Consider the following 25,331-nt stretch of genomic DNA (forward strand, 5'->3'; position numbering starts at 1 on the left):
TAAGTACTGTCCCACAATGTGTGATATATGCAGTGATGCCGGTAACGCGTTACTTAGTAACTTAGTTACTTAGTAACGCGTTACTCTAATCTGACCACTTTTTTTAGTAACGAGTAATCTAACGCGTTAATCTTTCCAAATCAGTAATCAGATTAAAGTTACTTCTCCATGTCACTGTGCGTTACTATTATTTTTCATTGTGGGTCGATAGCAGCATTAAACTTGGTCTATGGGCAGGAGGTCGGGGTTCGACTGAACTGCCCACTTTAAGTGAGCTGTGAGCTTTTCATCCGCGGTTTTTTGCAGCTGCTCGACTCGTCGTCTCCTCTTAAAGGATCAGCACACCTGCACTGAGCTTTACAAAGACATTTTTATGCTTTTTTTCCCTCCTTTATTTAGAGCAGAGCTGAGCCGCTCCGTATCTGCACGTTAAAACAGCTGATCCTCCGCGACGTGTCAACAACTAACACTATTTTCCACTCAAATGCACCTAAACTCTCTTTCTGAGGACCACATGATGTGAAAACACAATAAAACTTTCTTACCTGTAAATCTGGTCACGTTTTCTGCATAAATAAATGTTATCCATTCTTTGTGCTCAAACGCCAAAGCAGGGGCGAATCCAGATGGAATGGGGGCGTGGGGCAAGGATGTGCCCCCCTCACAACACCCCTAAATTAAAGGTCCAGTTTTGAAGCCTTTTTTTTACTACAACTACTAATACTACTTAAAATAATATTAATTTCGACAAGTAAAATATTTAGAGAGAATTTAAATGTTAGAAAAATGCTAGAATGAATTTAATAGTTACATTTATAAATAATGTAGGTTCGAAATTGCAAGTTTTACTGTTACAGTGCTGTCAACAGTTAAATATGAGGTCAAGAAAGAGGTCTTTATTGTACTTTTTATAAAACAAGTATTTATTTTCATTGAAGTCAAGAAAGGGTGACTATAAAGTAAGTTTTGGCAAAACAGGTATCATTGTCATGTTGAGGTGGCAGAGGGTTGTTGTCGGCAGCTGGGAAAAGTAACTAAAAAAGTAACTAGTAATCTAACTTAGTTACTTTTACAATTGAGTAATCAGTAAAGTAACTAAGTTACTTTTTCAAGGAGTAATCAGTCATCAGTAATTGGATTACTTTTTCAAAGTAACTGTGGCAACACTGGATATATGTCAGTTGGTCTTGCTGACTATGTTATGTGCCCCCCCCACGCACATTGGGTTTACAGGGGTCGAAATTCAATTTCAGTTTCAATTTATTAATTTATATAGCGCCACTCACGACAAAGTCGCCCCAAGGCGCTTCACACAATTCACAACACAAATTAATCTAAAATCAAAATTAAAAGCAAGAAAAGCACAATAAAAGATAAAACACAGAAGAATAAAAGGAAATTACAAAGCAAACACAAACAAATTAAATTAATGATAAGACAGTCTAATAAAGTGGGTCTTCAGTCTTGATTTAAAAGTCTCCACCGTGTCAGACTACTGAATAACAGCAGGTAGATCGTTCCAAAGAGTCGGACCATGGTAGGAGAAGGCTCTATACCCCACAGACTTCTTGTTCATCCCCGGAACACACAGAAGCCCTGCGCCCTGCGAACGCAAGGGCCTCGCAGGTACGTAGGGCTTAACCAAGTCTGCCAGGTAAGAAGGTGCCAGTCCATGAACAGTTTTATAAACCAACAATAAAACTTTAAAATCCGATCTGGCAGAAACCGGTAGCCAATGGAGGGATGCCAGAATGGGAGTAATGTGGGCAAACCTAATTTGTGTCAAAAGTCTGGCAGCAGCATTGTGTACCAACTGAAGACCTCGAATGCTAGACTGCAGCAGGCCAGAAAATAAAACATTACAATAATCCAGTCTGGAAGAAATAAATGCATGTATCAAACTCTCAGCATCAGCCATAGACAGGATGGGACGAATCCTCGCCACATTTCGCAGATGAAAGAAGGCAGTCCTCGTAATGTCTCTAATGTGGGGACCAAAAGACAATGTAGGATCGAAAAGTACTCCAAGATTCCTCACTTTGTCCATATGATGCACAACACACAAACCAAAATTAAGCGCCAACTGGTCAAAATGATGCCGATGTCTGGCTGGACCAAGAACCATCATTTCAGTCTTATCAGAATTCAAGAGTAGGAAATTACTAGACAACCAACTTCTCACAGATATAAGGCAATCTTCCAAGGCGTTTATATGGGCAAGATTACCAGCAGTTACCGGCATGTACAATTGAGTATCATCAGCATAACAATAAAAGGCAATCCCGTAATGCCGCAGAATATGCCCAAGGGGCGCTATATAAAGTGAGAAAAGCAAGGGGCCTAACACAGACCCCTGTGTAACCCCAAATTTCATTTTACCAAGACCAGAAGTAGTGTTATTATACACAACACAATAAGAACGACTGGACAAGTATGACGTCACCAAAGCAAGAACACTTTCAGTAATCCCAAAGTAATTTTCCAGCCTATCAAGTAAAACACGATGATCCACAGTATCAAACGCAGCACTAAGATCCAAGAGCACTAAAACCATTGTGGTGTCTGAATCCATTGCACACAGAAAATCATTCACCACTCTGGTAAGCGCTGTCTCTGTGGAGTGATGTTTTCTGAAAGCAGACTGAAGTGGCTCAAAAAGATCATTCTCAGTAAGATGGTCTACAAGCTGCTGTGAGACCACTTTTTCCAGAATTTTACAACAGAAAGACAGATTTGATATCGGCCTGTAATTACTCAATACACCAGGGTCAAGACCAGATTTCTTAAGCAATGGTTTAATCACTGCGGATTTAAAACACCCAGGAACAGAGCCAGAGATTAATGAAAGATTAACAATTTCCAACACAGTCAGCCCAAGAACGGGCCACAGGTCCTTAAACAATTTTGTTGGTATAGGATCAAATAGGCAGGTTGTGCTTTTTGTAGACGTCACGAGCTTTGCTAGCGCGTCTAGTGAAATAGTATCAAATTCTGTAAATCTAGCTGTCACCTCATTATTAACACCCACCTCCACAGCAGGGTGCAGAGATTGAGCCAAAGCATGTTTAGATATGCTCAATCTAATGTCTTCTATTTTCTTCTCAAAGTACTCCAAGAAGTTTTTTTTTTTTTTTTTTTTTTTTTAATATAGCGCCAAATCACAATAAACAGTTGCCCCAAGGCGCTTTATATTGTAAGGCAAGGCCATACAATAATTATGTAAAACCCCAACGGTCAAAACGACCCCCTGTGAGCAAGCACTTGGCTACAGTGGGAAGGAAAAACTCCCTTTTAACAGGAAGAAACCTCAAGCAGAACCAGGCTCAGGGAGGGGCAGTCTTCTGCTGGGACTGGTTGGGGCTGAGGGAGAGAACCAGGAAAAAGACATGCTGTGGAGGGGAGCAGAGATCGATCACTAATGATTAAATGCAGAGTGGTGCATACAGAGCAAAAAGAGAAAGAAACAGTGCATCATGGGAACCCCCCAGCAGTCTACGTCTATAGCAGCATAACTAAGGGATGGTTCAGGGTCACCTGATCCAGCCCTAACTATAAGCTTTAGCAAAAAGGAAAGTTTTAAGCCTAATCTTAAAAGTAGAGAGGGTGTCTGTTTCCCTGATCTGAATTGGGAGCTGGTTCCACAGGAGAGGAGCCTGAAAGCTGAAGGCTCTGCCTCCCATTCTACTCTTACAAACCCTAGGAACTACAAGTAAGCCTGCAGTCTGAGAGCGAAGCGCTCTATTGGGGTGATATGGTACTACGAGGTTCCTAAGATAAGATGGGACCTGATTATTCAAAACCTTATAAGTAAGAAGAAGAATTTTAAATTCTATTCTAGAATTAACAGGAAGCCAATGAAGAGAGGCCAATATGGGTGAGATATGCTCTCTCCTTCTAGTCCCCGTCAGTACTCTAGCTGCAGCATTTTGAATTAACTGAAGGCTTTTTAGGGAACTTTTAGGACAACCTGATAATAATGAATTACAATAGTCCAGCCTAGAGGAAATAAATGCATGAATTAGTTTTTCAGCATCACTCTGAGACAAGACCTTTCTGATTTTAGAGATATTGTGTAAATGCAAAAAAGCAGTCCTACATATTTGTTTAATATGCGCTTTGAATGACATATCCTGATCAAAAATGACTCCAAGATTTCTCACAGTATTACTAGAGGTCAGGGTAATGCCATCCAGAGTAAGGATCTGGTTAGACACCATGTTTCTAAGATTTGTGGGGCCAAGTACAATAACTTCAGTTTTATCTGAGTTTAAAAGCAGGAAATTAGAGGTCATCCATGTCTATGTCTGTAAGACAATCCTGCAGTTTAGCTAATTGGTGTGTGTCCTCTGGCTTCATGGATAGATAAAGCTGGGTATCATCTGCGTAACAATGAAAATTTAAGCAAAACCGTCTAATAATACTGCCTAAGGGAAGCATGTATAAAGTGAATAAAATTGGTCCTAGCACAGAACCTTGTGGAACTCCATAATTAACTTTAGTCTGTGAAGAAGATTCCCCATTTACATGAACAAATTGTAATCTATTAGACAAATATGATTCAAACCACCGCAGCGCAGTGCCTTTAATACCTATGGCATGCTCTAATCTCTGTAATAAAATTTTATGGTCAACAGTATCAAAAGCAGCACTGAGGTCTAACAGAACAAGCACAGAGATGAGTCCACTGTCCGAGGCCATAAGAAGATCATTTGTAACCTTCACTAATGCTGTTTCTGTACTATGATGAATTCTAAAACCTGACTGAAACTCTTCAAATAGACCATTCCTCTGCAGATGATCAGTTAGCTGTTTTACAACTACCCTTTCAAGAATTTTTGAGAGAAAAGGAAGGTTGGAGATTGGCCTATAATTAGCTAAGATAGCTGCGTCAAGTGATGGCGTTTTAAGTAATGGTTTAATTACTGCCACCTTAAAAGCCTGTGGTACATAGCCAACTAACAAAGATAGATTGATCATATTTAAGATCGAAGCATTAAATAATGGTAGGGCTTCCTTGAGCAGCCTGGTAGGAATGGGGTCTAATAAACATGTTGATGGTTTGGATGAAGTAACTAATGAAAATAACTCAGACAGAACAATCGGAGAGAAAGAGTCTAATCAAATACCGGCATCACTGAAAGCAGCCAAAGATAACGATACGTCTTTGGGATGGTTATGAGTAATTTTTTCTCTAATAGTTAAAATTTTGTTAGCAAAGAAAGTCATGAAGTCATTACTAGTTAAAGTTAATGGAATACTCAGCTCAATAGAGCTCTGACTCTGTCAGCCTGGCTACAGTGCTGAAAAGAAACCTGGGGTTGTTCTTATTTTCTTCAATTAGTGATGAGTAGAAAGATGTCCTAGCTTTACGGAGGGCTTTTTTTTATAGAGCAACAGACTCTTTTTCCAGGCTAAGTGAAGATCTTCTAAATTAGTGAGACGCCATTTCCTCTCCAACTTACGGGTTATCTGCTTTAAGCTACGGGTTTGTGAGTTATACCACGGAGTCAGACACTTCTGATTTAAAGCTCTCTTTTTCAGAGGAGCTACAGCATCCAAAGTTGTCTTCAATGAGGATGTAAAACTATTGACGAGATACTCTATCTCCCTTACAGAGTTTAGGTAGCTACTCTGCACTGTGTTGGTATATGGCATTAGAGAACATAAAGAAGGAATCATATCCTTAAACCTAGTTACAGCGCTTTCTGAAAGACTTCTAGTGTAATGAAACTTATTCCCCACTGCTGGGTAGTCCATCAGAGTAAATGTAAATGTTATTAAGAAATGATCAGACAGAAGGGAGTTTTCAGGGAATACTGTTAAGTCTTCTATTTCCATACCATAAGTCAGAACAAGATCTAAGATATGATTAAAGTGGTGGGTGGACTCATTTACTTTTTGAGCAAAGCCAATAGAGTCTAAAAATAGATTAAATGCAGTGTTGAGGCTGTCATTCTCAGCATCTGTGTGGATGTTAAAATCGCCCACTATAATTATCTTATCTGAGCTAAGCACTAAGTCAGACAAAAGGTCTGAAAATTCACAGAGAAACTCACAGTAACGACCAGGTGGACGATAGATAATAACAAATAAAACTGGTTTTTGGGACTTCCAATTTGGATGGACAAGACTAAGAGACAAGCTTTCAAATGAATTAAAGCTCTGTCTGGGTTTTTGATTAATTAATAAGCTGGAATGGAAGATTGCTGCTAATCCTCCGCCCCGGCCCGTGCTACGAGCATTTTGACAGTTAGTGTGACTCGGGGGTGTTGACTCATTTAAACTAACATATTCATCCTGCTGTAACCAGGTTTCTGTTAGGCAGAATAAATCAATATGTTGATCAATTATTATATCATTTACCAACAGGGACTTAGAAGAGAGAGACCTAATGTTTAATAGACCACATTTAACTGTTTTAGTCTGTGGTGCAGTTGAAGGTGCTATATTATTTTTTCTTTTTGAATTTGTATGCTTAAATAGATTTTTGCTGGTTATTGGTAGTCTGGGAGCAGGCACCGTCTCTACGGGGATGGGGTAATGAGGGGATGGCAGGGGGAGAGAAGCTGCAGAGAGGTGTGTAAGACTACAACTCTGCTTCCTGGTCCCAACCCTGGATAGTCACGGTTTGGAGGATTTAAGAAAATTGACCAGATTTCTAGAAATGAGAGCTGCTCCATCCAAAGTGGGATGGATGCCGTCTCTCCTAACAAGACCAGGTTTTCCCCAGAAGCTTTGCCAATTATCTATGAAGCCCACCTCATTTTTTGGACACCACTCAGACAGCCAGCAATTCAAGGAGAACATGCGGCTAAACATGTCACTCCCGGTCCGATTGGGGAGGGGCCCAGAGAAAACTACAGAGTCCGACATTGTTTTTGCAAAGTTACACACTGATTTAATGTTAATTTTAGTGACCTCCGATTGGCGTAACCGGGTGTCATTACTGCCGACGTGAATTACAATCTTACCAAATTTACGCTTAGCCTTAGCCAGCAGTTTCAAATTTCCTTCAATGTCGCCTGCTCTGGCCCCCGGAAGACAATTGACTATGGTTGCTGGTGTCGCTAACTTCACATTTCTCCAAACAGAGTCGCCAATAACCAGAGTTTGATCCTCGGCGGGTGTGTCGTCGAGTGGGGAAAAACGGTTAGAGATGTGAACGGGTTGGCGGTGTACATGGGGCTTCTGTTTAGGGCTATGCTTCCTCCTCACAGTCACCCAGTCAGCCTGCTTTCCCGGCTGCTCGGGATCTGCCAGGGGGGAACTAACGGCGGCTAAGCTACCTTGGTCCGCACCGACTACAGGGGCCTGGCTAGCTGTAGAATTTTCCACGGTGCGGAGCCGAGTCTCCAATTCGCCCAGCCTGGCCTCCAAAGCTACGAATAAGCTACACTTATTACAAGTACCGTTACTGCTAAAGGAGGCCGAGGAATAACTAAACATTTCACACCCAGAGCAGAAAAGTGCGGGAGAGACAGGAGAAGCCGCCATGCTAAATCAGCTAAGAGCTAGTAGCTACGCTAAGCTAGCGGATTCCTAAAAACACGCAAAGTGAATAATGTGTAAATAATTTAGAGGTGATTCAGCAGAAGGAGTGCTTTAGTTAAGGCACGTAAAGATTACACTGGGAAACAAATCGTAATCTAGATAACTAGATCAATCTAACTGCGCAGATTAAACAGCTAACATACAGAAAAACACCGCTGTGCTCCGGAACAGGAAGTGATACAATACCGCAGTGAGAGCCAACCACCAGTAGAGGCAAGCATTCAAATTCATTCCAGTAGTCTTGAGCTATAAACGGAGAAGGACTAACAGGTAACCGACCATGGATAAGAAATGCTGCAGTATCAAACAAAAATTTTGAGTTGTGCTTATTTTTATTGATCACATCTGAATAGTAAGCCTGCTTTGTAGTCCACAGTGCATGCTTATACTCTGCAACTGCATCATGCCATGCAGAGTGGAACACCTCTAATTTACTTCCGTTCCAGACCTCTAGCCTTCTGCCTGAGGTCCCGCAAGTAACCATTAAACCAAGGCGACTGCACTTTGGGAAGGCAAGGCCTTAATAAAGGAGGCACAATGTCATCAAGTGTAGTTTAATGGGTTTAATGATTTTAGACCTGTAGCACTTACGTCAGTGTGTATGAAGGTCTTTGAGAAAATTATGAAGAATATGATAATTTCAAATATGTAGGGGAACATTGACACACTCCAGTTTGCTTATCAGGCAGGTAAAGGTGTAGAGGATGCCAAGCTTTTTATCCTTAATTGCCTCTTCAGCCATTTGGAAAAACCTCAAGCCCATGCTCGGCTTTTATTTGCTGATCAAGCCCATGCTCGGCTTTTATTTGCTGATCTTTCCTCGGCTTTTAATTTGATGCAGCCGCATCTTTTACTTAAGAGGCTGATGTGTGATTTTAAATTGCCCCACCAGATTGTTTTATGGTTGTCAGATTTTTTAACTAACAGGAAGCAGAGGGTTTGTGTAAACGGTTGTGTTTCAGACTCCTTAGCTTTGTCCACCGATTCACCACAGGGCTGTGTCCTTTCCTCCCTACTTTTTATTTTATACACAGATGAATGCAGAAGCATTAGGCAAGGCAGTTACCTAGTGAAGTTTTCTGACAATACTGCTCTGCTGTCCCTTCTTCAGGGAGCTGAATCAGGACACGGGGAGGCCCTTGATGATTTTGTCTCATGGTGTGACAAACTATTTAGACCTAAATGTGTTTAATACGAAGGAGCTCATAGTTGATTTTAGACATAATAAAAGGTTAGCTACAGACAGCATCATTCATGGCAAAGCTGTGGAAAGAGTTCCTACATATAAATACCTAGGCACCTTTTTTGATGAGAAGCTGAAATTTGATGTGAATACTGCAGATATTGTGAAGCGAGGGCAACCGAGAGTCTACCTCCTCCGCAAACCGAACTCTTTCTCTGTCAGTCCTGTTATGTGTCGTTTTTAATCAATCCTTTATTGAAACTCTCCTGTGTTTCTCTTTCATCTGCTGGTTTCCCAACCTCGCACTGAAAGATAAAAATAGTTTGTATAGTATTATAAAAATATGTTCAAAGATCACTGGAGTGAAATTTAGGGATCTAACCAGTTTTTGTGACCAGCAAATTTTGAGGAAGGCAAATTGTATTTTGTCTTCTCCTGGTCACGTGCTGGCAGGTGAATTTTCCCTGTTGCCTTCAGGTAGTCGTTATGTTTCACCTGTCTGCAGGACGAACCGGTTGTTAAAATCTTTTATTCCCTCTGCTATTCGTCTCTTAAACTCTTTGTAGGGTCTATTGTTGTGTGGGCCGCCCGAAGAGGAGGTACTGCTGGCTCACCACCAGAGGGTGCCCTGCCTGTTGTCGGGTTTCAAGCACCAGAGGGCGCAGTTGTCGGAGTCCACCAGGTGCACGGAGCTGACAGCTGTCACACATCATCATCATCATCGTCAACATCTATAAAAGCCTGGGAGAGACATCACACTCTGCTGAGTTATCAGCTTACCCTATAGGTAAACCTACTCAGCCGTTTTTGTGCCGTTCGCACATTCATTGCTACTGAAATCTTTGCAGTCATAACCTTTAGTATACTTGCAGCTTGGAGTTGGGTTTGTGGAGATTTGGAGGAGCTGGCGTTTCCACTCCTCACTTTTCTTCTAAGTATAACTATTGGTACTGCATGTTCTCAGTTTTTCCTGCTCTGGGAGAGGCGGATTTTTCCCTCAGGAGAGGAACTGTGTTTTTGCTGACTGTTTGCTGGGTGTACACACACCCACCTTAACCTGTGTCTGTTACTGCCAGCAGTACCGGATCTGACAGCTGGAAGCAAGCGGTGGCCACCTGGGGACTCAGGACTTGGCGGCTCAGGCGTATTGCAGGTCTCCATTGGCGGTGGAACATCGTGGGTCCCGGCTCTTCTCTGGTTAGGCGTCTCCTACCCTCGGGCCTGCCCACACATCACTGTGTTTTGGGATTGACAGACTAAAAGCATATTTGGTTGTTTGTGCACATTTGCAGAATAAATTGTTATTTATTCGGACTTCCTATTGGCCGTTTATTCACGCCCCCTGGCGTGGGTCTGTGTACTTCACTTTCCCAACATCTATATATTTATGTATGTGTGTGTATATATATATATATATATATATATATATATGTATATATATACATATATATATGGCACGGCCCAAGCAGACAGTCACCCCCTAGAGCCTGGTCTGCTTGAGGTTTCTTCCTAAGAGGAAGTTTTTCCTCACCACAGTTGCCGAGTGCTTGCTCTGGGGGTCGGCAAGGTTGGTCCTTATTTGAGTGGAGTGACTTGGGCCAAGTTTGTTGTGATTTGGCGCTTTATATATATACATAATATACTTAAACTTATGCATACATGTAACTACAGTACTATATTTTATTCAGTATTGTTGCCGACAGTTTTCCAGTGATGTAAATAGATAACACTTATGCATACATGTAACTACAGTACTATATTTTATTCATTATTGTAGCCGACAGTTTTCCAGTGATGTAAATAGATAACACTTATGCATACATGTAACTACAGTACTATATTTTATCCATTATTGTTGCCGACAGTTTTCCAGTGATGTAAATAGATAACACTTATGCATACATGTAAATACAGTACTATATTTGATCCATTATTGTTGCTCACAGTTTTCCAGTGATGTAAATAGATAACATTTATGCATACATGTAAATACAGTACGATATTTTATCCATTATTGTTGCCGACAGTTTTCCAGTGATGTAAATAGATAACACTGTTGTATGGCTGGGGGGGCCTGGCTGCCTTTTTGTTTCTGTCTTTTGTCCTGTCTTTTGTTTTTCCTTCCAGGTGGCCTACATGGATTGGAACATGGTGGCATTTAAGACTGGAGTACACAGTGTATATTTGCCAGAGACTCGACCTTGTGACCAGACGGCTGAGATCGTCGTCTCGGGAGCCATCTCATCATCAGTGGATGCAGAGAACATCCAGGTTTGATGCATGGTCTGTGAAAGAGGAGGGGGTGAGGTCTCACGCTCGTCAGCACACTTCCTGAGGTACGTTAGATTTTGTGACTAACATTTATACAGTCAGTAAATGTGGTGTCCCTCACACCTTATTATATTGAGCTGTATGTTGGTCGTGTAATCAGCTTCCTCTGCAGTGGAGTTTTGTGAACTGGGTGTTCCATGCCTGCAGGGTGGGAAGCTGATTAGTAATTAAGCCAGGAAGTGTTTGCTGTTTGTGCACCTTTGAGCGTTCTCTCTGTGTTGAGTGTGGACTCACATAATGATTCCTTCTTTCACAGACTCGGTTTGTCGCGGCCACCTGGGGGGTGTTGGCGGGGTCCTTGGGTCTGGGTTGGTTCTGGCTCCGGACCGTTGGCGCTGCTGGGAGCGCACCGCAAAACCACCACGCCAGGCCGCGCACTTTTATATTTTTTTCACAGCACTGTTATGTTCATTAAACTCTGTTATCCTTTGTACCGTGCTCTGCTTATTTTATACTGGGTCCTTCAAACGCTGGTCGGTTCTCCGGGCTGCGTCCGACACATAAACACTTATGCATACATGTAACTACAGTACTATATTTTATTCAGTATTGTTGCCGACAGTTTTCCAGTGATGTAAATAGATAACACTTATGCATACATGTAACTACAGTACTATATTTTATTCATTATTGTAGCTGACAGTTTTCCAGTGATGTAAATAGATAACACTTATGCATACATGTAAATACAGTACTATATTTTATCCATTATTGTTGCTGACAGTTTTCCAGTGATGTAAATAGATAACACTTATGCATACATGTAAGTACAGTACTATATCTTATTCACTGTTGCCGACAGTTTAGGGTTAGCTTTTGGAACAACATGTCTTCCTGTATTGAAACATACAGGATGTGCACTGGCACAGGAAGTTCATAATTTATGCCAGGAGGTATATTCTTTCTTTAAGAGCAATAAAAGAAATACAAAGAGGCCCATAAAAATAAAATTATGAAAAGTCACAAAATATAAAAACATTTGCTTAGCCCCTCAAAATATATATATATATTTATTTTTTTATTTTTTTTTTTTTTTGTAGATGGAGAAGGATCAGGCCCCAGGACCAAACTGACCCTTTTATCACACCAAGTATAAAAATTTTTTTCCCATACATCAGAAGGACAATTAAAACCATGTGATACCTTAATTTTTTTCAGGTTCTTTAATCCAAGTTTCCAAAGGAAGATAAATATTACATTTCAAACAGTGTCATATTAGAGTTCACTGAAATATAAGAATCAGTTTGCAATGATGGTAAGTATAATAGTCTGTGTCTCCCTCTGGTGGTATCCTAGTGTCAGTACCAACACTCAAATTAAAAACATGCATTGAAAACCATGCATCTTTACACACCAAAACACAAAATTACTTAGTTAAGCTTAGAATATTAGTAATTTAGGCACACAGCAAACCCACACACCAAAGTCTAATTAATAAAAGCATATCACATAATCATTGTGAATCCATTCAAACATATATCTACTTATGTGTGTGTTTTTGGCCAGTGTGGTCCTTTAAATAGTGACTTAATATCTATTTATATATATATAAACCAATAGGGAATCTCCATCTTATTTTTAACTCCAATCATGGTAAATATTTATGCATAATACTATAAGCCTTATAATTCCAATAATTTGTATAATTTAGACTTATTCCAATTAATTGGGGGGGGGGGGGGGGCAACTCCCTCTCCATCCCCAAATGACCAGGACTTATATAAAAATATAATCTTTATACATAACATATATATATATATATATATATATATATATATATATATATATATATATATATATATACACACACACACATATACACATGCATCTTCTAATATAATAAATAGTCCCCTTCTAGATCAAATTAAGAGTTCAAATATCTTATATCCCTTACCCTGAGCCAGTGAGGTGGTCCGCCATCCAAATTTACATACATCACCCCATTAATAACCTACAGTAGTATATAAAAACTTAAAATGTTTCAACCTCCATAGATTTAAAACAACCCTATATATAATATATTTTAGAAAGACTGTCAAAACCATCAATCGAAAACACAATGTTAGTACACATCCTTTTATTTGGATGGCAAACAACATCACACGGCCCAAGCTTACAACATGACCAACGGGTATATATGCATCAATATGCTTTTTCAAAAACAGGGACTATTATCTAGCATTTAAGCCCATTGGATCCAAACAGTTCAGGGAAATAATCCAGTTTCTCTGTTCTCCTTCGCTGCCCTGTTGTCCAAGATTTTTTACTTTCTAATCCAAAGATTTGTACATCCTCAATAGAATGGGTTTGAAAATGAGCATAAAGGAGCTTTCCTGTATTTCTTTTTCTGATATTGTACAGATGTTGTTTAAACCTAGTTTCCAGATTATGTTTCGTTTCCCCAATGTATAATCTCTTACAACGGGCGCATTGAATCCCATATACCACATTAGATGTACTTAGTGTAAAACTTTGCCAAATGGGAGCGCCCGTTCCTGCCCATGGGTTCTGGATAAACTTTAACGAGACAAAGTACTTACATTTTTGGGTATATTTATTAAATTTAGCATGTACTAACATGTCTTGAAGGTTTTTATTTCTCCTGTACGCTGAGATAACCCGGAAAACTCCTAAAGCTGGATTCTGTCTCTGTGCCTGTTGAAAATTCCTTTTAATTTTGGGACCAAGTCTCATTGCAATTTGTGAGAAGGTTGAAACAAACGGAATTATAAAACGAGTATCTATTTCTTTTATATAAGAGCGTCCATTAGAGAATAATTTCTTTGTTTCTGCCTTAATACCCCTCAAGAAACGTCTAGAATAACCTCGCTGTATTAAAACTGAAAAGAGGATCTGTGTGGCTTTCTCCACATCCTCTGGGAAAGTACAAATTCTATGAAATTGAATTAACTGTGATTTAATAATTCCTTTAAACGTATGTTTTGGATGAAAACTAGATTTAAATAATAAGGCATGTCTATCGGTCTCTTTAAACCAAACCCTAGTTGCTAATGTTTTGTAATCTGCTCCCTCTTTATTATTAAAAAAAACCTGTGTGTCAAGGAACTCTAGTTCCTGACTTTGGACATTGTATGTAATTTTAATAGCAGTGTGATGTGTCCCTAGGACTTCTAGGAAGGACTGGAATTCTTCCTTTGTTCTTCCCCAAATACCAAAGATGTCATCCAGGTATCTCAAATATAGTAGGGGCAGTACATTACATTTTGTAAATGCGGTTTCCTCCCACATACGCATGTATAGATTCAGTGTATGCAGGGGCAAAATTCTTCCCCATAGCCGTTCCATGTATCTGTAAGTAAAATTTGTCATTAAATTCAAAATCATTACGAGTGAGACTCAGTTCCAATAATTTTAAAAGTGCCTGGTCAGGTCTATTTGGATCCGGATGGGCGTCAAATGCTTGTTTTACTGCTTTTAATCCAAGGTCTGTATCTATATTAGTATAAAGGGAAGCAATATCTATGGAAAATAGAAATGCTTCTCGGGGTGCCCTCACCGTTGCCTGCCTCGCCACAAAATCATACGTATCCCTTACATAACTATGATGTTTTTGGGATAAGGGATTAATATAATAGTCAATTAACTCTGCTATTCTGTATGATTCCGATCCACAGTCACTTACTATTGGTCTACCTGTTGGAATTTGAAAGGGGACCGTCCAAGATTCCGGAGCCTTATGAATTTTAGGTAATGAATAAAATTGTCTAGGTCTGGGATTGTCTGGCCCTTTAAGGTAAGTGTATTGTTTGAATGTGATATATTTTTGTTCCAATATTTGTTGTAGAATTTTTTTCATCCTAATCTGTGTAGTATCTTGAATCAAATGAGGTAACTCAACATAATGAAATTAATTATTGAATTGTCTGTTCGCTTCAACTAAATATTGGAATTTATCCATGATTACAATTTGAGAGCCTTTATCCGCTGGTTTAATAATAATATCCTGATTTCGGCTTAGAGTTTTTATGGCTCAAAATTTATCTGTTCCAACCAAAATTGAAAGATTTTGGTTGCAGTCTCCGTAGTCCAATGTATAGTATCATGGGGGTCTGTTTTGAAGGAGAGTCCATCAAACGCTGGTAGATGTTTACATTTCTCTTTGATGATGGTATTTAGAGCTTGCAGCCTCTCAATCTGTGGCTGGCCAAGTTTATCTGAGAAGGGGATGATAGGCACATAGACCTCAGCCTCTGGAAAGACCTCCTCGCATGTTTTAAGGAGTTGTTGCAATTGTTTCCAGCTCGTAGATGTACTTTGTAAACTTAACGCATTATTCAGACCCAATGCTAGAATAATTTTTTTGGGAGTCAGCATAGGTGGATTCCTCTTCAAAACTTCTCTAATGTGTTGAAAATTTGCCCCTGGATAGCTGTCTACCTGCAGCGATGAGTCCTCAAATGGAGGGATTCTTGATAAGTTTGAGTCTCCAATGAACAGGATAGATTTGTGGGCCGCGAATGTCCACTCCACAATTTTCCTATAGGTGTTTTTATACCTCTTGGGTTCCAAGCGACTGGAGGCGTCAGACTGCTCCCGGAATTGGGGTGTGTGATTTATAGGGGGTTCAGTTATTGTTGAGTCACCACAATGATGTACATCATTAGGTGCAACCCTTCTCCTCATTACTCCCTCAGTTTTTTCCGAATTCCCCAAAGGGGAAGAAGTCCGCACCTCCAGTGCTCGTTTTTGTTGTGAATCCTGTGATGGAGATAAAGAAAAAATGTCATCGCCACAGGGGACTGCCACATTGGTATAAACAAACAAATTTAAAGATGTTGAAATCCGAGGAGTTCTTTTGGCTTCAGTCTCCTGTCCCACATTGGCCTCTAGGGAATCTTCCTGTTCCAAATGGGAGTCATTTTGTTCTAGGGAAACCTCCCTAACTACCTGATTTTGATTATGGACTATGGCCATTTCTGCCTGTACGGCTAGTATATGGCTCCATCCATGAACCAGGGAGCTCTGCTCTTTCATAACTGGAGTTTCTCTATGTGATACATTCTGAGGAGTAAGTGTAGAAATCCGATTAGGTGTAATGACCGGTAGTTTTCCGGGTTGGTCCCATACCTGCACCAATGTGGAAGGCCCCCTAACTACATCTGAATAAGATTTAGTCCCAGGAGTTACTATTACATTACTTTTGGGCTGGGTCAAAAGTGGATACTCTATCTCGTTTACACTCGGAGGTGTAAGAGGAGTACCATTTACTTGTTCACTAATCAAAAGTTTTAATGTTTCCACTGAACTCTGTGTAAATTTACGTTTATATCTTGTTTTACTCCAAACTACTGCTTTCATGAAAGCCTCCTCATTCCAAGTCCTCAGGCTCTCTAAATTTTTTACAATCACATCTTCATAATGATTTTTTAAAATCAGTACATTCTCCTTGAGCCAGGTTTGAGTTGTCAAACTAACCTTTTCCATAACATTGGAATTGGGGGAAGATGGTTTTATAAATGCAGTTAATTGGTTTACTTTTTTCATCATGCCTGGGGGAGCCGGTTGATTTTTTTTTTCAAAATTTTCCAAGTGATGGATCGCTTGTAAAACTTTGAAATAAGTCTTTGCAGTGGTCCTAGTCAGAGGCCAATTCAAATCCAATCCCTGTACTGAGTCAGGAATAGCCTTCTGCTGTTTATCCCTATTTTTTCTAGGCCATGTGTTATGTAATACAGAAGTAGCCATTTTAAACTTTCCTGGTAGTCAAACAGTGAATCAAAATGATCAAATTTGGGTTACCTATATGAGATCAGCATCGGCTGGAGACGGTGAGGGCACCACTTATGAGGGGAAAAGCAAAAAGGCCAAAAAAAAAAAAAAAAAAAAAATGGAGTTCACTCCTTCAAACAATTTATAGTCATTTTAAAATTTACCAAAACACATGGGGAAGAAAACAACAATTTTAAAACACGTACTTACAGCTGGTGAAAGTCTTGAGGATTTTGGCTGGATAGTTGTTTAGAGTTAAGTAAGTATACAAAAAGCCCCTTTGTTCCTTTTAACTCCTATTCTCCAAGGTGGAGTTTAGAAACTGGAGTTGGCCATTTAGGCTTGATTTCATCTTCAGATGTGCACACCACTTAAGAACAGTTTTCAAACCTTTTGGTAAAGGATTCCCATACTCACAACTCTTTTTCAAACTTTCTTCTAACAGCCTTTGTCCCACACCAAGCTGAAAGGCACTGGTTAAACCCCCAATGTTGATAAAAAATAAAGGTGACTCCAACCCACAAACAACAATAAAAAAAAACAAAACTAACCTCCTGACATTTTGCTTGAGCAGCTTCTTCAAAGGAGGATGGTGAGAGTGTGGAGTAGCTTGATTTTAAGCAGGAGCACCTGGGCTTGTAGGCGGGGCAGGAGGCGGGTTAGGGTTAGGGTTAGGTTTTGGAACAACATGTCTTCCTGTATTGAAACATACAGGATGTGCACGGGCACAGGAAGTTCATAATTTATGCCAGGAGGTGTATTCTTTCTTTAAGAGTAATAAAAAAGGTAATGCAAAGAGGCCCATAAAAATAAAATAATGAAAAATCACAAAATGTAAAACAAAAAAAACAAACAAACATTTGCTTAGCCCCTCAAATAATTTAATTCCCCCCCCCCCCCCTTTTTTTGTAGATGGAGAAGGATCAGGCCCCAGGACCAAACTGACCCTTTTATCACACCAAGGTAAGTATAAAGATTTTTTTCATACATCAGAAGGACAATTAAAACCATGGTTGCAGGTTCCCCCAACACACCAAATTATACTACATAATATATACACATAATATTTTTGTTTGTGCAATTTTTATTCACATTTTGCACATTTTTTCTAATAAAAACCCTTTAAAATACTTACCTTTTCTTCAATTTTTCCCCCACTTCCCCCCTTCCCCCCCTGCCCTTTTCTTAATGTTTTCTTTTTTTTTTCTCTTTAAACTTTCTCACACAAGCCCAGAGTGCTGACTCCACCCACCCTCAATAAAGAGCCACTCACAGCCAAAGGCTGTCATTTTCAAATCCAAACTGTATGAGAAAGGACTGCAAACCCAGCTGCTCCACATAAAACAACAAAAAGTCTTTTTTAAGACTAAAAATCACGTGGTTAGGGTTAGGGTTAGGGTTAGGGGAAGGGAAAGTAACCTGTCCCCTTCGGGGGACAGGAGGAGCACGGTCCTTCCACCAGGCCTGTCCCCCTTCTCTGCCCCACCCTCTAAACTCATGGCTTCTTTTTTTGCCATATTGCACCATAGTCCAGTCTTGTGCTGGAGCCATGGTAGAATATTAGTTTTTAGTTTTATATATATATATATATATATATATATATATATATATATATATATATATATATATATATATATATATAAAATAAAAACAATTTTTTAGATATGAAACAAATTAAAATTAAAATACTGTTTTTAAAGATGAAATTGAAATATTGTTTTTAATAAAACAAATGAATTGCTTTTAATTCAATCCAAAAAAAGAGAGAAAAGAACAAGTGTGCTGAGGACGACGTTTCGGCTACAATAAGCCTTCTTCAGGTCCTGGCACACTAATTAGATACAAAAATGTTATGGAAAGCAGTCTGTAGAAAATATGTTGCTCATTCACTGGTTAGGGTTAGGGTTAGAAATAGAATTAAGGGTCCGTCCCCAAAAGGGAACGGAGGTGCACAGGCACTCCCTTGACCAAAAGACCCTCCAAAAATTGGTGTAAATATCAATCAATCTTATTTTATATAGCGCCAAATCACAACAAACAGTTGCCCCAAGGTGCTTTATATTGTAAGGCAAGGCCATACAATAATTATGTAAAACCCCAACGGTCAAAACGACCCCCTGTGAGCAAGCACTTGGCTACAGTGGGAAGGAAAAATTCCCTTTTAACAGGAAGAAACCTCCAGCAGAACCAGGCTCAGGGAGGGGTTAGGGTTAGGGTTAGGGGTTAGGGTTAGGGTTAGCATTAGCGCTCCGTCCCTGACGTGGAAACGGAGGTGCACGGGCACTCCCTCGCTCAAAAAACCCCCCATGGTCGTAATCCGTTTGCAGCCTGGGTCGGGTTAGGGTTAGGGTTAGGGTTAGGGTTAGGATTAGAGTTAGGGTTTTGACCCCTCCAGGGGGTCAAAGGTGCACGGGCTCTGCCACGATCAGAAAACTCCCCGTCGGGTCGGGGCTGGGGTTTGAAACGGCGTTTATAACGCACCTGAATCCAGTCAGTCATCATGTAAATCAGACAAAAAAATTGAGTACAATAAAAACATACACAAGAAATATGAATTGAAAAATCAAGAGAGGGGGGAGACGTGCAATGAAGAGGGAAAAGAAAAAAGATGAAAAAAATGCAAGGAGTTCTTGGCAAAAAATTGAAAAAATGATGCAAGCGTGCTTCTGTCGCGACGTTTCGATCTGATAAGATCTTCTTCAGGCAAGAAGCACGTGATTTTTAGTCTTAAAAAAGACTTTTTTGTGGTTGTATGGAGAGCAGCTGAGTTTGCAGTCCTTTCTCCTCCAGTTTGGATTTGAAAATGACAGCCTTGGGCTGTGAGTGGCTCTTATTGTGGGTGGGTGGAGTCAGCACTCTGGGCTTGTGTGAGAAAGTTTAAAGAAAAAAAGGAAAACATTAAGAAAAGGGGCGGGGGGGGGGGGGGAAGTGGGGGAAAAAAAATTGAAGAGAAAAGGTAAGTATTTTAAAGGGTTTTTATTAGAAAAAATGTGTAAAATGTGAATAAAAATTGCACAAACAAAAATATTATGTACATATATAATGTATATGTAATTAGGTGTGTGGGGGGAACCTGCAACCTAGTTAGAGGGACTCCTTTAGGGGTCAAGCTTAGGGTTATGACAGGGGGTCAGGCTTGTGATCAGTGTAAAGGGGGGGCTCAGGTGAGAAGGGGGTGGGAAGGGTTGGGGGTTAAGGTTACGGTCAGGGGAGGGGGATTAAGGTTAGGGTTAGGGGTTAAGGTTAGGGTTAGGGGTGGAGGTTAGGGTTAAGGTCAGGGGAGGGGGGATTAAGGTTAGGGTTAGGGGTTAAGGTTAGGGTTAGGGTTAGGGGAGGGGGTTATGGGTGGAGGTTTTAGGGTTAGGGGTGGAGGTTAGGGTTAGGGGTTGGGGTTAGGGAAGGAGGTTATGTTTAGGGTTAGGGGAGGCGGTTAGGGTTAGGGGCGGGGGGGTTTGTTTGGACTTAGGGTCTATCTAGAGAGGGGGTTCAGGTCAGAGGGGTGTGGGTCCAGGAAGGGAGGGATAAAATAAAAGTTTAAGGAGGTTAAAAGGTTTGGGGGTCACGGGGGTCATATTATAAATTAAATGTGGAGGTGTGTAGGTTGCATATTCCCCATTTTTTTTAATTTTAATGTTGTGTTGTGTTTGCAGTGTGTGTATGTTGTGGTGTGGTGACCTCTGAGCTTCCGTTGAGGCCTGATGGGTATTTGGTAGATAATTGTTTTATCCATTTATATTCTGTTTTAATCCGTTCGCTTTTGTTCCAGGTGGAGCAGGATTCCAGGCCGGAGATCCTGAGGGCTTCCAGTCCATGTGCCAGGAAGTGGCATACCAGAGGGGTAAGTATTTCTTTTTTGTTTTTGATATTATATTTGTGTTGTGCAAATCTGGTGGAGATTGTGTTCTGTGTCTGTCCCACGTACTGTTTTCCACAAATAGGGTTAGGGTTAGGGTTAGGGTTAGGATTGAAGTTAGCGCTCCGTCCCCGACGTGGAAACGGAGGTGCACGGGCACTCCCTCGCTCAAAAAACCCCCCCTGGTCGTAGTCCGTTTGCAGCCTGGGTCTGCGTCTGCTCCTAACTAATGTCCAGCCGGACATTCCGGTGTCGGCGTGTAATGCCGTGTCGAAAGTGTTAGCAAGCTAGTTAGCTTGCTAAAAAAATTAATGTGGCCAAAAAATTAAACAAATGCTCCGTCGCGACGTTTCGACCGTTAAAGGTCTCCCTCAGGCGTTGGAGCACGGTGAAAAAGTCTTTAAAAAGACTGTTTGGTTCAGTATAAAAAACCAGCAAGTAGCAGTCTCTATCTAAACAAATCAACGTTCAATGTGGAAATGAGCTGCGGAGGGCTGAGGGTCCTCTTATAGGGGGAGTGACGACAAACTCAGCCTCTGATTTGGAAAAAGAAAAAGAAACTCTTAAAAGGAAGAACTTCAGGTGAAAAAAAAAAAAAAAAAAAATTAAACTTGAAATGGAACGGGGGTCAAAGGGCAATTACAACAACAGGATGACCGGTCCGTCAAAATAAAGGTAAGTATTTACATGAAGAAGGTAAGTATTATTTTTTATATTTTTTATTTATTTAATTTTTTAAATTTTTATTTATATTTTTGCTAATTAATATATTGAACTTAAAATTTGTGAACTGTTATTTATGTACATAAATTGTATTAATTATTATCTGTATGTTTAACCAGAAGGTCTTGAACTACTAACAAAAAAAGTGAGTATTGGGTATTTGTGTGTATATATGTGTCCCAAAAGGACTAAGGTTAAGTATGTATATATACACAGTGTAGGGGTTATATTTAGGTGTGAGGTCCTGTGTGAGGTTAGTTGTCCAGAGTTAGGTTATCTTTAGACATGTAATTTTTAATGTCCAGTTTGGTTTAGATGGGCCTAGGGTCGGGTTAAGATTAGGAATAGGGTTAAGGTTAAGAGTGAGGTTAGGGTTAGGGCCAGGGCTTGGGAATAGGGTTAAGGTTAGGAGTGAGGTTAGGGTTAGGGCCAGGGCTTAGGAGTAGGGTTAAAGTTAGGAGTGAGGTTAGGGTTAGGGCCAGGGCTTAGGAATAGGGTTAAGGTTAGGAGTGAGGTTAGGGTTAGGGCCAGGGCTTGGGAGTAGGGTTAAAGTTAGGAGTGAGGTTAGGGTTAGGGCCAGGGCTTAGGAGTAGGGTTAAGGTTAGGAGTGAGGTTAGGGTTAGGGCCAGGATTTAGGGATGGAGTGAGGTTAAGGCTAAGGGTTTGGGTTAGGATTAGGTTAGATAAGGTTAGGATTAGGGATATAGGTATGGGTTATGGTTAGGGTTAGGTTAAGACCCCTATGTTCCCATTTAATCCATGTGGAAATTTGGTTGAGAGCTGTCTGATCCATTTGTTTTCCGCTCTAATCCTCTCACTTTTGTTCCAGGTGGTGACTGACTCCAGGCCGGCCAGGCGGATGGAATCAGTGCCATGGGCCAAAAAATGACGGACAACTGGGGTATGTATCTCTTTTTTGTGTTTCAAATTATACCTGTGTTGTGTGAATCTGATTAAAAGTGTGTTTTGTGTTTGTCCAATATACTGTTTCCCACAAACTGTACAAAAAATTATATAAACCAAATTAGAGGAAGCCGGAGAAAAGGACTGAAAAATGGGATAAATGGTGCCAGTATGATTACTTTTTACTAATTTCAAGGGCAGGAAAAAATCATCTATTGACGTGGGCTTTTTTAGAATAGGAGTAGGGGATGGCACAGAGGCTCTAACTAAAATATCCTTCAAATTTTTGTGTTTTCTGTAGGCAGAGATCACAGAGTGTGTCGGAATTAATCCACTTTCGGTTATGTAATGTGTAAAATTTTGTTTTAGGAGGCGATTAAATCTAAGTGTGGAGGAGGAGAACTTTGTGATGAGAGGGATGAGCTGCTCCTTTCGCTCGGCTCCTGGCTGTAGAAAAGAGCGGAGACAGGCCCTCAGGGTTAGGGTTAGGGTTAGGGTTAGGGTTTAGGGTTAGGGTTAGGGTTAAAGTTAGGGTTTTGACCCCTCCACGGGGTCAAAGGTGCACGGGCTCTGCCACGATCAGAAAACTCCCCGTCGGGTCGGGGCTGGGGTTTGAAACGGCGTTTATAACGCACCTGAATCCAGTCAGACATAATGTGAATCACACAAAAAATTGAGTACAATATGAAAAAAATACACAAGAAATATGAATTGAAAAATAAAGAGAGGGGGGAGACGTGCAATGAAAAGGAAAAAGAAAAAAGATGAAAAAATGCAAGGAGTTTTCAGCAAAAAATAGAAAAAATGATGCAAGCGTGCTTCTGTCGCGACGTTTCGATCTAATAAGATCTTCTTCAGGCGAGAAGCACGTGATTTTTAGTCTTAAAAAAGACTTTTTTGTGGTTGTATGGAGAGCAGCTGAGTTTGCAGTCCTTTCTCCTCCAGTTTGGATTTGAAAATGACAGCCTTGGGCTGTGAGTGGCTCTTATTGTGGGTGGGTGGAGTCAGCACTCTGGGCTTGTGTGAGAAAGTTTACAGAGAAAAAAAGAAAAACATTAAGAAAAGGGGCGGGGGGGGGGGAAGTGGGGGAAAAAATTGAAGAGAAAACGTAAGTATTTTAAAGGGTTTTTATTAGAAAAAATGTGCAAAATGTGAATAAAAATTGCACAAACAAAAATATTGTGTACATATATTGTGTATGTGTAATTTGGTGTGTGGGGGGAACCTGCAACCTAGTTAGAGGGACTCCTTTAGGGGTCAAGGTTGGGGTTAGGACAGGGGGTCAGGCTTGTGATCAGTGTAAAGGGGGGGGCAGGTCAGAAAGGGGATGGGAAGGGTTGGGGGTTAAGGTTAAGGTCAGGGGAGGGGTGATTAAGGTTAGGGTTAGGGGTTAAGGTTAGGGGCAGAGGTTAGGGTTAGGGTCAGGGGAGGGGGATTAAGGTTAGGGTTAGAGGTGGAGGTTAGGGTTAGGGGAGGGGTTAGGGGTGTAGGTTTTAGGGTTAGGGGAGGGGGTTAGGGGTTGGGGTTAGGGAAGGAGGTTATGTTTAGGGTTAGGGGAGACGGTTAGGGTTAGGGGGGGGTTTGGGTTCGGACTTAGGGTCAATCTAGAGAGGGGGTTCAGGTCAGAGGGGTGTGGGTCCAGGAAGGGAGGGATAAAATAAAAGTTTAAGGAGGTTAAAAGGTTTGGGGGTCAAGGGGGTCATATTATAAATTAAATGTGGGGGTAGGTAGGTTGCATATTCCCCATTTTTTTAATTTTAATGTTGTGTTGTGTTTGCAGTGTGTGTTTGTTGTAGTGTGGTGACCTCTGACCTTCCATTGAGGCCTAATGGGTATTTGGTAGATAATTGTTTGATCCATTTATATTCTGTTTTAATCCGTTCGCTTTTGTTCCAGGTGGAGCAGGATTCCAGGCCGGAGATCCTGATGGCTTCCAGTCCATGTGCCAGGAAGTGGCACACCAGAGGGGTAAGTATTTCTTTTTTGTTTTTGATATTATATTTGTGTTGTGCAAATCTAGTGGAGATTGTGTTCTGTGTCTGTCCCACGTACTTTTTTCCACAAATTGAGCAGGAAATCACATAAACTGCATTTGAAGAGGCAGGAGAAAAGGACTGTGTGATTGGGTATATGGTGTCGGTATATTTGTTTTTGATTAATTTTAGATGTAAAAAATGTTTGTCCAGATCTGTAGGGCGTTTGGTTCCAAGGGTGGTGGAGGTTAGAGAGGCTCTTATTAAGATGTCTTTGAGGTTCTTGTGTCTTCTGTAAGATGAGATGACTGTGTGGTTTGTGATTAATCCAGATTCAGTAATGTAGTGTTTGAAATTTTGTTTCAGGAGGCCATTGAATTTGAGTGTAGAGGTAGAATAATTTGTGATGAGGGGAATGAGATGTTCACGTCGTTCCATAGCCTGTATTTGGAAGGATTGAAGACAACCTCTCAGCATTGTGCGTGAGTATCCCCTGTGTCTTAGCGTAGAGAACAGGACTCTGGTGGCTTTGTAAAAGTCCTGGGATTTGGTGCAAATTCTGTGGAATCTGATCAATTGGGATTTGACTATTCCGGCAAAGGTGAAGCGGGGGTGGAAGCTGTCCCTATGTAGGAGTGCATGCGTGTCTGTGGGTTTGAAAAAAACTTTAATATCCAATTTATTGGTCTGTGCAAAATCTGGTCCTTTGAAAACTGTTGTGTCCAAAAAATCTACTGATTTGAAGCTTTGGGTATGTTTGATCTTGATGGATTGATCGAATGTATTTAGTGTATCTAAAAATTCCTGGAATTCTGCTGTTGTGTCCACCCATATGCCAAAGATATCATCTAAATAGCGTAAGTAAATTAATGGTTTTTTGGGGCAAAGGGTCAAGGCCTGTGATTCCCACTTTGCCATGAAAATGTTAGCGTAGGCTGGGGCAAAGCGTTTGCCCATAGCCGTTCCTTTGATCTGTAGGAAATATTTATTGTCAAACATGAAGTCATTTCTAGTCAGGTTGATCCTTAATAATTGAATTATCTCCTCATCAGGTCTGGAATCATCTGGGAATTGGAGGAATATT

The sequence above is a fragment of the Thalassophryne amazonica genome, chromosome 17, assembly GCF_902500255.1.
Source record: "Thalassophryne amazonica chromosome 17, fThaAma1.1, whole genome shotgun sequence".
In the NCBI taxonomy this organism is placed as follows: domain Eukaryota; kingdom Metazoa; phylum Chordata; class Actinopteri; order Batrachoidiformes; family Batrachoididae; genus Thalassophryne; species Thalassophryne amazonica.